Source organism: Xenopus tropicalis, chromosome 1, assembly GCF_000004195.4.
Source record: "Xenopus tropicalis strain Nigerian chromosome 1, UCB_Xtro_10.0, whole genome shotgun sequence".
NCBI lineage: Eukaryota > Metazoa > Chordata > Amphibia > Anura > Pipidae > Xenopus > Xenopus tropicalis.
Genome location: NC_030677.2, coordinates 50,512,624 through 50,524,986, shown reverse-complemented (window position 1 = coordinate 50,524,986; position 12,363 = coordinate 50,512,624). Strand labels below are relative to the sequence as shown.

The 12,363-nt window shown below is 41.5% G+C and overlaps 1 protein-coding gene across 5 annotated transcripts in view; it reads right to left on the bottom strand.

Annotated features, from left to right (window-relative positions):
* The window catches only part of ddx60 (DEXD/H-box helicase 60), a 160,585-nt gene that overhangs the window by 79,187 nt on the left and 69,035 nt on the right, over positions 1 to 12,363 (bottom strand). For 2 of the 5 annotated variants that reach the window (XM_031895461.1, XM_031895462.1), the window contains exon 1: positions 4,162 to 4,526. The exons of the other annotated variants lie outside the window; for them this stretch is intronic. The gene's annotated coding sequence lies outside the window, so the exon portion shown is untranslated. Of the gene's footprint in view, positions 1 to 4,161; positions 4,527 to 12,363 lie in introns of those variants that run through there. 5 annotated transcript variants of the gene reach the window in all.

Below are 12,363 nucleotides of genomic sequence, written 5' to 3'. Positions count from 1 at the left end.
TAAAATGCCTTCATTGCAAATATTTTTAGGGGCATACAGCAACGTTTCAGGCTATGTGTGGCCTTTTATTGACAATTACTCACCTCCCTTTTTATACTCTTGTGCACCACCTAGTGGATACAACTTTATATTTAATAGTGTAGCAAACAACAATGTATCCAAATAAGCATTTATGTGTTACAATAAAGTGATTGTTACATACTCACATCTTACATCAACGCAACATGACAACAATCCATATCTTAAAATCTCAGTCGTTTAAAAATATAAAAACCATATAGAGATATATCAAAAAAGGAGAGGAAGAAAATTTATCTGAATATAGGTCTCAAATCATATTCTTTATTTAATCCAAAAGGACTCAGTGTTTCTAATTTATGTATACAAGAGGCCTCCCTATTCAACAGTTCCTTCAATCTATTTCCTTCTCTCCTTTTCAACTCAATTGTTTCAACAATTTGAAATTTAAGTTGATTCACTCTATGTCCACATTCAGTAGGTTACTATCCTCTTTACTCTACTTAATTGTGATTTTGGTAAAGATTTTTTCAGATGTGGCAGATGAAAGGAATCGAAATGTAGTAACACGTTCCGGTCTGTCGGTTTAACATATAAATCGGTAAAAAGCCTATCATTACTTTTATACACTCTTGTATCCAAAAAGGATACATCTTGAAGAAGTGTTGCCAGTCATCCAACTGGCTTTCTCATTCAGAATGACTTGTACAAAGATCTTCCTGAAATAAATACCCTGGAATGTTGCTCCGATCAGCATAAGACTAATCAGCGAGGCCAAGACTAATCCCAAAAAGTTTTTTAAGTATATTAATAGTAAAAAGATGCAGGTTGAGGGTGTGGCCCCATTGAGTTATAATAACAATATGGTTACAGCGGATACAGAAAAGGCAGATGTGCTTAACCAGTTCTTTTCTTCTGTGTATACAGTAGAGGAGCCAGTGGGCCAAGTCCCACCCAATAGCTTCACTGTTGCCTCAGCTCCAACTACACAGTGGTTGGCACAGGATATGGTGCTTAAAGGGTTACACACGATAAATGTAAACAAGGCACCGGGGCCAGATGGAATACACCCTCGGGTACTGAGAGAGCTAGGGGCAGAATTGCAGTGGCCCTTGTTTCTGATATTCTCAGACTCACTCTCATCAGGTATGGTACCTAGGGATTGGAAGAAGGCGAATGTCACTCCCATATTTAAAAATGGAGTAAGATCTCAGCCTGGCAATTATAGGCCTGTAAGTTTGACATCCGTGGTGGGCAAGTTATTTGAAGGCTTGTTAAGGGATCACATTCAAAATTATGTAGTGGAGAATGCCATTATGAGCAGTAATCAGCATGGCTTTATGAAGGACAGGTCATGTCAGACCAATTTAATTGCTTTTTATGATGAGGTAAGTAAGAAGCTGGACAGTGGGGATACAGTAGGTATAATCTATTTAGATTTTGCCAAAGCATTTGATACCGTTCCCCACAAACGACTGCTTTCTAAGCTAAGGTCTATTGGTCTTAGTGAAGCCGTTTGCACATGGATAGAAAACTGGCTACAGGATCGGGTACAGAGGGTGGTTGTTAATGGTACACTCTCTACTTGGAATAAGGTCCTCAGTGGGGTCCCTCAGGGTTCTGTACTGGGTCCACTTTTGTTTAATTTGTTCATAAATGACTTAGGGGAGGGTATTATGAGTAATGTATCAGTGTTTGCAGATGACACAAAACTCTGCAGACCAGTCAATTCTATCCAGGATGTGACATCCCTGCAGCAGGATCTTGACCAACTGGCAATCTGGGCAGCTAAGTGGCAGATGAGATTTAATGTGGATAAATGTAAGGTCATGCACCTGGGATCTAAAAATATGCAAGCCCCGTATACCCTTAATGGGACTGCACTAGGCAAATCCATAATGGAGAAGGACCTTGGAGTCCTTGTAGATAATAAACTTGGCTGTAGCAAGCAATGCCAGGCAGCAGCTGCAAGGGCAAACAAGGTTTTGAGCTGTATTAAAAGGGGTATAGATTCACCGGAGGAGGGGGTTATTCTTCCCCTTTACAGAGCGCTGGTAAGGCCCCATCTAGAATATGCTGTTCAGTTTTGGTCTCCAGTGCTCAAACGGGACATTATTGAGTTAGAGAGGGTCCAGAGAAGGGCAACTAAGCTGGTAAAGGGTATGGAAAGTCTCAGTTATGAAGAAAGACTGGCCCAGTTGGGTCTGTTAACACTGGAGAAGAGGCGCTTAAGAGGTGACATGATAACTATGTATAAATATATAAAGGGATCATATAATAACCTTTCTAATGTTTTATTTACCAGTAGGTCCTTCCAACGGACACGAGGGCACCCACTCCGTTTAGAAGAAGGGAGGTTCCATTTAAACATTCGGAAAGGATTTTTTACAGTGAGAGCTGTGAGGTTCTGGAATTCCCTCCCCGAATCAGTCGTGCTGGCTGATACATTATATAACTTTAAGAAGGGGCTGGATGGATTCTTAGCAAGTGAGGGAATACAGGGTTATGGGAGATAGCTCTTAGTACTAGTTGATCCAGGGACTGGTCCGATTGCCATCTTGGAGTCAGGAAGGAATTTTTTCCCCTCTGCAGCAAATTAGAGAGGCTTCAGATGGGGTTTTTTGCCTTCCTCTGGATCAACTAGTAGTTAGGCAGGTTATATATAGGCATTATGGTTGAACTTGATGGATGTATGTCTTTTTTCAACCCAACTTACTATGTTACTATGTTACTATGTATGTTACATTAATGAAATAATTTTAGAAACAGAAAAAAATCCCCATGATGGTTTGATATCCATAAAAATATCCCATACTCCTTTTGAATAGTATAGCATACCCTAAGGCAGTGCTGTCCAACTGGCGGCCCGCGACCCCCCTCTGTGTGGCCCCCCACCTGTCTGGCTGCTTTGATGGCTTACTCTTGTGTAAGCTTTAAATGGTATCAGTACTGTGATTAACTGCCCCCCCTGCATGGTTCTCACCTCAGATTCAGGCTGTAATCCCTCTGTATTGTTTAAATATGTAATCCCCTGTGTTGTTCACACCTTTTAATCTCTGCATTGTTCACCCCCTGCAGTGTTCACACCTCAGGCTCAGGCTGTAATCACCCACATTGTTCCCCTGTTCACACCTCAGGAGCAGTAGAAACCCACAAATAATCCCTGCACACTGCAAAAAGAACATATACTGAGGTGGTACTTCAATTAAAAAGTTTTTTAATATATAGTTATTTTGCAGACTGTAGGAGCAGTGCCAGCATTGTGTCACTGTAGGCTGCCTGTGTGTGCCATACACACAGGCAGCATAGGGCAAGCAGAGTATGGCACACACAGGCAGGGTAGGGAAGGCAGAGTATGGCACACACAGGCAGAGTATGGCACAAACCAGCCAAGAATGGCAAACACAGTGAGAGTATGGCACACGCAGGCAGGGTAGGGAAGGCAGAGTATGGCACACACAGGCAGGGTAGGGCAGGCAGAGTATGGCACACACAGGCCAAGTATGGCACAAACCAGCCAAGAATGGCACACACAGTGAAAGTATGGCACACAGACAGGGTAGGGAAGGCAGAGTATGGCACACACAGGCAGGGTAGGGAAGGCAGAGTATGGCACACACAGGCAAGGTAGGGAAGGCAGAGTATGGCACACACAGGCAGGGTAGGGCAGGCAGAGTATGGCACACACAGGCAGGGTAGGGCAGGCAGAGTATGGCACACACAGGCAGGGTAGGGCAGGCAGAGTATGGCACACACAGGCAGGGTAGGGCAGGCAGAGTATGGCAGGTTTTTGCTGTACTACAACCATTAATATGGGTATGGTCATGTGATAACATGGGTGTGGTTTCAAGTGGGTTCGGTTTCAAAAAGGGGAGTGGTCAAAACTGGCTTCCATTATCGGCCCTCCACCACGTAGTTTAGAAAAATTCCGGCCCTCGGTACAACAGAAGTTGGACAGCGCTGTCCTAAGGGAACCAATACAGTCTACATCTGTTTAAGTTACTAGTTTCAAAATTGCCTATGCATGTTGTGTTAAGAAACGATTTTGCAGTTTAACTCTGTTTCTACGCTAATACAGTAAAAAATACAGATCTAGCAAAGAATTGTAATTGTTAGTATGATAACCCATAGTGATATACTTACGTCCTAGAAGAAATCGTCAGAAAAATGTACAGTACTCAGGCTGGAGAAAGGAATGAATGTCTGCCAGTTGCTCCAGGCAGCTTTTGCTCCTCTCCCAGCCCCACACTCCCTCCCCTATTTCTCTAGCTGCTCAGTTTCATTTCTCTGGCAGAACCCAGCTCACAGTACTTTCGTTTTCACTGCTAAGGAGAAACAGAGAATATTTGTTATATTGGTCAAGGGGGAAAGTCTGCACGCACATCTTGTGTGATTTAAATAAACCTGCCTTTAAAACAAGACTTTAAAGAGCTGTGCCACAGAAAATGCAACACATTTATACACAATTCTACATCATATATAGGAAATATTTTTATTTCAAAATAAATTCAGCAGGGACAGTGTCACCAAATCAGGGATGACTGAAGCTGACTGATTCCAACATGAGGGCTCATTTTATAGTAACAAGCTTGGTAGTTTCAGTTTACGCAATTAGGAACACTGCCGGATTTCTTGTAGCTCACACGCAGAGAAATGGGTACAGGATGCGCTGAAGTTTTCTGCACATCCCATCCCCAGTGCTCCATATGTAAACAAATTTTATGCGAGGCTGGGCGGCATGCCGGGCCTAAATTTATGCCACCCTAGGCCCGGGCCTTGCCACAAATCCAGGCCTGATCAGGAAAAGAAAAATAATGGGTGGGGGTTTAATAGCACTAATCTTTTGTTTTTCCCACCTTCTGCTCTATGTTTCAGCAGGTAACATCAAAACAATAGAAAAATAGAAGGTTATGGTGGTAGCAACTGCTAGAACTAAAACTAACTTAATAAGCGTAGCTCTCATGCTGTTACTTTCCTCATGGTTGATAACACACCAATACCTCCTGCAACCCTGCTAACATGTCCTCTAGAAATTAAAACTCCCCCACCACTGAATTGATTTCCAAATCAAAGAAACTTAGCCTAGTCACTGAGCCTACTGTTTTGTCTGCTGCAAAAGAGAAACAGAACTTTTCTAAATAGGTGTAAGAAATGGAGCAACGCACTGTCAAACATAACCCCACTTACACATCCCTCTTAAATGCAAAACCTAATAGCTGATGGCTGTCAGTTTGAATCAGCCATAAGTGAACAGAACACAGCTCTGTATCAATGTCATTCACCGACATGCCTACAACAAATGATGAATCAATCTGAATTTCCCTGGCTTCTGCTTTGGGACTACTCTTAAGGGGGCTACCCTCACATTCAGAAGCTAGAGTGATAAAATTGGGCCAGTCATCCAGTTCTTCTCCACTGGCCACTGTAGCTTCTGATGCATCACTTCTGGGTACTGAACCACTGTTTGTCATATACCGGTCCCTCCTTCCTTGGTTGGAGGGACCTGAAACCCTTGCAGTAGCCCAGTATCCTTGCTCCAACCGTACCACTCCAACACTGTGCCTAGCCTCACTAGGCAGGGCTGTTTGGCAGGGCTGTATTCATGAGGGTGGGAAGAACCCCACACCTTATTCAGCCCTGGAAGAAAATAAAACTCATGAAGAATCAATTGAACTTTTGTGTACACTAGTGACCAATAAGATTATCTGTTGAGAAAACTACTGTCATGTTTCCAGATATCCAGCAGTTTTCATGGTGTGTTATTTCTATTACTCCTTTGCAGTAAACTTCCCTTGCTCACCATTTGGTGCATCTACGCAGCATTAGGCAAAAAGCACTTCAGCTGTTTGCTCTGTGCCAGCACTTCCTGCCATTCTGAGTGGACCACCCATCCCTGCTAGTGGCCCTCATTCATACACACGCATTTCACTAGTTAGCTTTTTTTTTTTTTTTTACTTTTCTTTATTTTTTTATAATTCTACATATATTTGCACACTTACATACACATTTGCACATACACACACATACAGTTTTAGTTATTTATTTATTTTACTATTATATTGTTTGTTTTTCCCGTAAAATCTGTTCATTTTATTGTGTGGCTATTGGATCAGGTATTCTGACCTCTAACCATGCTGTTGAATCAGCTGTTTTGTTAGCTGCATTTTCTATCTTGCATTATTGTTTTTTTTATATGTTTATATGTTTAGCATTAGTTGTTATGTGTCTGTTTGGAGTAAAAATACATCTTTTTTTACCCATTTTGAATTCCATAGAATGTGTACTTTCAGCAAATATATGGTTTTTCAGGGGTCTTAATACTATTAGGCTAGTGTCCCATGAAGAGATTAGTTACCTGTGATAGATCCCTGCCAACGCGGGCGACTAATCTCTCTGAGATGCCTTTCCACTGGCATCAAAACTTTCTAAAGGTGTGCAAAGTTGCCTTTAGGAGGAACTTCGTGTGATCTTGGAAAGCCTAAGCAATGCGTAGGCCTTTCCACACGTGATTCCCTTTTTTGCTGTTGGAAAGGCATTTCAGAGAGATTAGTCACCCGCCTTAGCAGAGGTTTGTTGCGGGTGACTAATCTTTCTGTGGGACATTAGCCTAAAGGGGCCTTACAACACATAAAACAAAACAGTGTGCATGTGCATTGTTTGCAAAAGCTGAATTCAAACAAAAAAAAACCTATGCAACATTTTCACTTTATGGTCCCTACATGCCAAAACATTGGGAAATCTATGCAGCCATGCATTAAACTGTTCAGTACATTCCTGGCATTCATATTTGCAATGTTTTATATTAAAATACATAAGAAACTGTTCAACATTAATGTCATAAACCATTGCCTTTACCATTTGCAGTATGGTAGTTTTACTTATTTTTAATTTGTCACATTATGTACTTTCCAAAAATAGTGTACATTGCTTTCAAAGGTCTGCATACTATGGCACATAAAATGCATGTACGGCAATAATTACCAGCTGCTGACCTTAGCTGGCTATGAGGGGGCAACTGTTCTTGGAAACTGTTTTGCAAGAGAATGGCACACACTCTAAATCAAGTGGTAATATGGGCTTTTTCTTATTCTGTGCAATTGTAAAAGTGGGTGTAGTCTTAAAATAGGTGTTAAAAAGTAGGTGTGGTTGCATTCAGTCCCTAATTATGTAGGCTGGGTAAATGATGGCCCTCACTGCTCTACACCAGTGCTGTCCAACTTATGTGGTACAGAAGGATGGAATTTTTCTGGCCTACATGATGGAGGGCCAAAAATGGAAGTCAATTTTGACCACTCCCCTTTTTTTTAAACTGCACTCACTTCAAATCACACCCATGTTATCACAAGAACTTTTAAGACCATACCAACACTAATGGTGGTAGCACAGCAAAAACCCAAATGTTTGGTGCTCATTGTAGGGATATCCCCCTTCATTCATATGTGAAAGAATTATATTATGTCATATTTAGACATACCCTTAAATCCATATGCCTCCTCCTCCCCTGTGGATAGCACGGCAACCCCAGCACATAATTACACACCTTAGGGACCATATAATGGCTATTTCCAAATGCTAACAAACTCCCATAACCAACCCCTGCCAGTTTCACCTTACACAGGTAGCATAGGGCAGACAGAGTATGGCACACACTGACAGCATAGGACAGGCAGAGTATGGCAAACACTGACAGCATAGGACAGGCAGAGTATGGGCACACACAGGAAGGGTAAGACAGGCAGAGTATGGCACACACAGGCAATATAGGGCAGGCAGAGTATGGCACACACAGGCAGCACAGGGCAGGCAGAGTATGGGCACACACAGGCAGGGTAAGACAGGCAGAGTATGGCACACACAGGCAGTATAGGGCAGGCAGAGTATGGCACACACAGGCAGCATAGGGCAGGCAGAGTATGGCACACACAGGCAGCATAGGGCAGGCAGAGTATGGCACACACAGGCAGCATAGGGCAGGCAGAGTATGGCACACACAGGCAACATAGTTCAGGCAGAGTATGGCACACACTGTATGTACTGCCAGCCCTAACTATGTGGGGGCTTACAGTCTGAGCCTGAGGTGTGAACACTGCAAGTGGTGAACAATGCAGATGAACAGAACAGGGGATTACATGTTTAAACAATATGTAGGTAGGGCAATACCCTTTGGTCAGTTTCAACGCCTTCATCGAAATTCCATTGGGTTGAGAGATCGTTTCATGGCTCGTGTGTATTCCCTTTATCATTTAAAATCTGCCTTCCAGACAGCTTTTAAGCAGAATAGGATTGATTTATTGAGAGATGTTTCTAAAAACAAAAAGGAAGGCATTGAGATAAAGAAAAGCAGAAAACAAGTTTGTAAGCCTGTTTTTGTCACTTCGTATAGTAGGCAGTACCATGAGGTCAAGCGGATAATAAATCATTATCTTCCAATTTTATATGGTGATAGTGATTTACGGACAGTATTGCAATATGGGTGTAAATATGTTGCCCGTAGGGCTAAAACCTTGGGCAATATGTTATCTCCAAGTGTGATTCCAGACAAGGTTAAAAAGGGAACATGGTTGGACACATTGGGCACCTACCGCTGTGTAACCTGTGAATGTATACAAGTATCTCAGAGTGTGATTAGCAGTAGTACAGGAAGGACATCCAGAGTTAGGCAATTTATAAACTGTAATTCGCGTTTTGTAGTTTATGTATTAACATGTCTTAAGTGTGAAGTGCAGTATGTGGGCTGTACCACAAGAAAATTAAAATGTAGAATGGAGAGCATATTAATCAGATTGTCTCTGAGAGGACAACTACAGTGGTATAAAGGCATTTTAAGGAATGCAATTGTGGAGATATAGCATGTTTAAAAATACAGGGCATTGAGAGATTATTTCCCTCTAACAGGGGAGGTGACATTACATCTAGGCTCCTTCATAGGGAAGCATATTAGATATTTCATTTAGATAATCGGCAGCCAAAGGGTTTGAATTTAAAATTTGATGTGATGTGCTGTGTTTGACCAATAGGTGGTGCTGTTGGGCTCAGTTTGGCTACATTCCCTGAAGTTTTATGGATAATGGTAAATGTATATATTTTGCAACATTGTATTTATTGAGTATATTTGTATATATTTTGTTTAAAAAGCAGCAATAGATGCATTCCAGTTGTTTTAAGATCGCTACAATAAAGACAAGTTTTAGTGGACCAAGGAGTGCGTGCCATCTCTCTTCAAATTGATAAACAATACAGGGGATTACAGCCTGAATCTGAGGTGTAAACAATGCAGGGGGCCAGTAAATCTCAGTACTGATACCATTTAAAGTTAATACAAAGGTAAGAAGTCACAGCAGCCAAAGAGGTGGGGGGCCACATAGAGGGGGGCCGCGGGCCACCAGTTGGACAGCACTGCTCTACACCATTGCTACCTGGGAATTTTTGCAGGTATTTAAACAAAATGAATAAGCACCAAAAACCAAAAGCTATCTGTGAAGCTGAGTGATGGGTGAATGTGTCTCATTTCACTTTATAAAAATGTGCAAAATGCATTGGAGGTTATTTTTCGCAGCAAGTTTTTTCAATCTGCAGTGACTTGTTTTTCAGAGCACAATACATTATTGCAGTGAAACCTGACGAAACATTTCGCTCCTCACTAGTGGAGGTACATAAAAGTGTCTTTCAGGTAGTTAACAAGTAGTTTATATGAAGCTACAAAGTCAAATTCTTGTACCTGCATCAAATGGCAGCCAGTTTCACGGTATATTTTGTGAAGGTGCTCATTTATCCAGGTCATGGTATATCTGTAGTAATCAAATCAACTGGACTTGCTGTGTTTTTGAACAAGTGTTGAAGAAGTGTTCAGACACAAACAATCCGGAACAGCACCTCTTGTGTTATAAATTAAAATGCCTTCATTGCAAATATTTTTAGGGGCATACAGCAACGTTTCAGGCTATGTGTGGCCTTTTATTGACAATTACTCACCTCCCTTTTTATACTCTTGTGCACCACCTAGTGGATACAACTTTATATTTAATAGTGTAGCAAACAACAATGTATCCAAATAAGCATTTATGTGTTACAATAAAGTGATTGTTACATACTCACATCTTACATCAACGCAACATGACAACAATCCATATCTTAAAATCTCAGTCGTTTAAAAATATAAAAACCATATAGAGATATATCAAAAAAGGAGAGGAAGAAAATTTATCTGAATATAGGTCTCAAATCATATTCTTTATTTAATCCAAAAGGACTCAGTGTTTCTAATTTATGTATACAAGAGGCCTCCCTATTCAACAGTTCCTTCAATCTATTTCCTTCTCTCCTTTTCAACTCAATTGTTTCAACAATTTGAAATTTAAGTTGATTCACTCTATGTCCACATTCAGTAGGTTACTATCCTCTTTACTCTACTTAATTGTGATTTTGGTAAAGATTTTTTCAGATGTGGCAGATGAAAGGAATCGAAATGTAGTAACACGTTCCGGTCTGTCGGTTTAACATATAAATCGGTAAAAAGCCTATCATTACTTTTATACACTCTTGTATCCAAAAAGGATACATCTTGAAGAAGTGTTGCCAGTCATCCAACTGGCTTTCTCATTCAGAATGACTTGTACAAAGATCTTCCTGAAATAAATACCCTGGAATGTTGCTCCGATCAGCATAAGACTAATCAGCGAGGCCAAGACTAATCCCAAAAAGTTTTTTAAGTATATTAATAGTAAAAAGATGCAGGTTGAGGGTGTGGCCCCATTGAGTTATAATAACAATATGGTTACAGCGGATACAGAAAAGGCAGATGTGCTTAACCAGTTCTTTTCTTCTGTGTATACAGTAGAGGAGCCAGTGGGCCAAGTCCCACCCAATAGCTTCACTGTTGCCTCAGCTCCAACTACACAGTGGTTGGCACAGGATATGGTGCTTAAAGGGTTACACACGATAAATGTAAACAAGGCACCGGGGCCAGATGGAATACACCCTCGGGTACTGAGAGAGCTAGGGGCAGAATTGCAGTGGCCCTTGTTTCTGATATTCTCAGACTCACTCTCATCAGGTATGGTACCTAGGGATTGGAAGAAGGCGAATGTCACTCCCATATTTAAAAATGGAGTAAGATCTCAGCCTGGCAATTATAGGCCTGTAAGTTTGACATCCGTGGTGGGCAAGTTATTTGAAGGCTTGTTAAGGGATCACATTCAAAATTATGTAGTGGAGAATGGCATTATGAGCAGTAATCAGCATGGCTTTATGAAGGACAGGTCATGTCAGCCAATTTAATTGCTTTTTATGATGAGGTAAGTAAGAAGCTGGACAGTGGGGATGCAGTAGATATAATCTATTTGGATTTTGCCAAAGCATTTGATACCGTTCCCCACAAACGACTGCTTTCTAAGCTAAGGTCTATTGGTCTTAGTGAAGTCGTTTGCACATGGATAGAAAACTGGCTACAGGATCGGGTACAGAGGGTGGTTGTTAATGGTACACTCTCTACTTGGAGTAAGGTTCTCAGTGGGGTCCCTCAGGGTTCTGTACTGGGTCCACTTTTGTTTAATTTGTTCATAAATGACTTAGGGGAGGGTATTATGAGTAATGTATCAGTGTTTGCAGATGACACAAAACTCTGCAGACCAGTCAATTCTATCCAGGATGTGACATCCCTGCAGCAGGATCTTGACCAACTGGCAATCTGGGCAGCTAAGTGGCAGATGAGATTTAATGTGGATAAATGTAAGGTCATGCACCTGGGATGTAAAAATATGCAAGCCCCGTATACCCTTAATGGGACTGCACTAGGCAAATCCATAATGGAGAAGGACCTTGGAGTCCTTGTAGATAATAAACTTGGCTGTAGCAAGCAATGCCAGGCAGCAGCTGCAAGGGCAAAAAAGGTTTTGAGCTGTATTAAAAGGGGTATAGATTCACGGGAGGAGGGGGTTATTCTTCCCCTTTACAGAGCACTGGTAAGGCCCCATCTAGAATATGCTGTTCAGTTTTGGTCTCCAGTGCTCAAACGGGACATTATTGAGTTAGAGAGGGTCCAGAGAAGGGCAACTAAGCTGGTAAAGGGAATGGAAAGTCTCAGTTATGAAGAAAGACTGGCTAAGTTGGGTCTGTTTACACTGGAGAAGAGGCGCTTAAGAGGTGACATGATAACTATGTATAAATATATAAGGGGATCATATAATAACCTTTCTAATGTTTTATTTACCAGTAGGTCCTTCCAACGGACATGAGGGCACCCACTCCGTTTAGAAGAAGGGAGGTTCCGTTTAAATATTCGGAAAGGATTTTTTACAGTGAGAGCTGTGAAGTTGTGGAATTCCCTCCCCGAATCAGTCGTACTGG